At 57.4% G+C, this 2,578-nt stretch overlaps 1 non-coding gene across 1 annotated transcript; it reads right to left on the minus strand.

Annotated features, from left to right (window-relative positions):
- Positions 1-1,863: 1,863 nt before the first annotated feature.
- LOC133361405 (U6 spliceosomal RNA) lies at positions 1,864-1,968 on the minus strand. Its single transcript, XR_009757357.1, has one exon. It is a non-coding gene; the product is annotated as a U6 spliceosomal RNA (small nuclear RNA).
- Positions 1,969-2,578: the final 610 nt, after the last annotated feature.

The following is a 2,578-nucleotide window of genomic DNA, read 5'->3' on the forward strand; positions in this document are numbered from 1 at the left end:
GACCGCCATCTCTTCCATTGCGCTGCAAGGAGCCGGGGTCTCACCCTGCTCGGGGCGTGCCTCATCCGCGGGATCCGTGGTCGTCGCCCCGCCGAGCGATGGGGCGGTCCCCTCAGGTGGCGCTGCGCCCTCAGGCGCGACGGTGGCCCGCAGTCGCTCCTCTGCTCGTGCCGGTGTGGCCGCGGCTGGGTCCGGTGGTCGTCCCTCTGCCTCGGTCGCATCCGGCGGGTGGTTTTGGCCGCCGGCGGCGGCGGCGGCTGTGCTCACCGTGTTCTCCGCCGTGCCCTCACTGCCGCTCCCTGCCGCCCCTTCTGGGCAGCCGTCCGGCTCGGTGGTGCCGCCAGCGGTGCCCGCCCGCTTTGGAAAGGTGCCGTCGCACCCCCCCTCTGCTCGGCTGGCTTTGGCTTTTCGCTTTCGTGACCTAACTAGCACGAAGCCATCTTTGTCGCCTTCAGGCGCCGGCTCTGCGCGGCCAGGCGCAGGGTCAGCGCGTTCCTGCTGCTGTTGCTGCTGTGGTTGTGGTTGTTGCTGCTGCTGCTGTTGCTGCTGCTGTTGTTGTTGCTGCTGCCGTTGTTGTGGTTGTTGCTGCTGCTGCTGTTGTTGCTGCTGCTGCTGCCGCTGCTCAGCATGCGCCGGCACGGGTGGAGCAACGTTCTCCTTGCCCTTGGTCGGGCAGCTCCTCCGGGTGTGGCCGACGCCGCCGCAGCCGAAGCAACGCTGTACAGCCGTGGAGGCGTATACGGTGTAAACGTGTCCCTCGATGGTATACTTCAGGGTCACGTTGAGTTCTGTATTGCCGTCCTTCAATATCATAATGTCTGTGGCCGCAGCGACATTATATGTGCCATCCTCGTGTCCCTCGTCCGCAATGGCAACATGATGACGCGGGACACTACGGTGCCGAAGCGGAGGAGGTCCCGCTGCAGGTCCGCACATTTCAGGAATGGCGGCGCGCCGGAGAGGAGCACCTTCACGGCAGGCGAGGAGAGGGGGGTGCACTGTAAAAACAGCTCCCCCCCCACGTCCAGCCCCGTCTCTGCAAGGCGCGCCACCATGGCCTCCCCCCGTATAAAGGACGACCCCGTGATTTTCCCGTTCGCTAACGAGGATGCCCGCCATGCCGATGACCTCAGCCGCCGCCGCGACGACGGCCTCAACGGTGATCTCGGGCGGGGGGAACACCATCACGCCGTTCCTTCGCGAGAGGGTTTCAAGCTTGGGGTACTGTGCCATGATGCTTGGCGACAGCACCCTAGCGTGCAAAACGCGGCTGCACTACCCCAAATAAATTGGAGGGGAAAATAAATAAATAAATGCTCACAAAAATAATAAAGACCCACCTAAACCCACAAGACCCATGAAACCAAGGAGGAACTCACTAGAAAGAAAGGAGAGAAAAAAGAACAAAGGAAACCCACACGAGAGAAAGAGAGAGTGCTGCGAGTGAGTGAGTGAGACCAGGGAGAGAGACACAGAGAGAGAGCACACAGAGAGACACGGGGGGGGGGGCGCAGAGAGAGAGACACGGAGGGGGGAGAGAGACACAGAGAGATGGACACGGGGGAGGGACACACAGATAGAGACACGGAGAGGGTGCCGTAGGGATGGAAGAAAAACATACAAAACAAATAAAACCAGCACCACGTGAAAGAAACGGAGAACTCACAGTGAAGGAAGAGAAGGATGTTGAACACGACGACTCAATAAACGAAAAAAAAAGCGGGGTAAAGCGTCTATAAACGCGTGGGCGCTCTCTCAGCCTAGGCTCAGGCTATCACGTGAGCCCAGGCCTCCATCCACACCAACGTTGGAGCGGGAGCAACAGGTTCGTGCGGCCGCACCCAAACAGGTGGAGAGAGAGAGACACGGAGAGAACGCTTCACGAATTTGGGTGTCATCCTTGCGCAGGGGCCATGCTAATCTTCTCTGTATCGTTCCAATTTTAGTATATGTACTGCCGGAGCAGAGAGAGAGACAAGGAGAGAGACACGGAGAGGAGAGAGACACGGAGAGAGAGAGACACGGAGAGAGAGACACTGAGACACGGAGAGAGAGACACGGAGAGAGATACACGAAGAGTGAGAGATAGACAGCCATTGATTGAATTTCACGGTTTTTTCCAAAAACATTTATTGGAAGAAGGCACCTCGGCACAAGTAAAACAGATAAAAATGTCACAGGTAAAACTGGTAAAGGAAGTAAAAATGGCACGAGTGATCAATTCTGGAGAGAAAGAAGGCACAATGAAACAGGTTCGGGGTTTGGGATGAATCATCTCTTTCATTCATATCTGTATACAACCGTCAGTACAGTACTTATAACTGTTAGCACACCACTTTTAACTGTTAGTAGAGTCCTGTTTCATCGTGAAATGTTTGTGTCCCGGTGTCCACGTGTGCCATTTGTTCCCGTGCCATGTTTACCAAATGTCGGCTACTTACACCCCTCGCCTCGGTGTCTCCGCACACGAGCATTGAAGCCGACAACTCTCGTCCAGCACGAGAGACCCTGGGCTCGACGCGAGCGCTGTTGCCAAATCGCTTCGGAGTCTCGCGCTCGGCCCAGACCACAACTGCGC

Source organism: Lethenteron reissneri, unplaced genomic scaffold (assembly GCF_015708825.2).
Source record: "Lethenteron reissneri isolate LAM-NWPU_2019-01 unplaced genomic scaffold, ASM1570882v1 scaffold_101, whole genome shotgun sequence".
NCBI classification, from domain to species: domain Eukaryota; kingdom Metazoa; phylum Chordata; class Hyperoartia; order Petromyzontiformes; family Petromyzontidae; genus Lethenteron; species Lethenteron reissneri.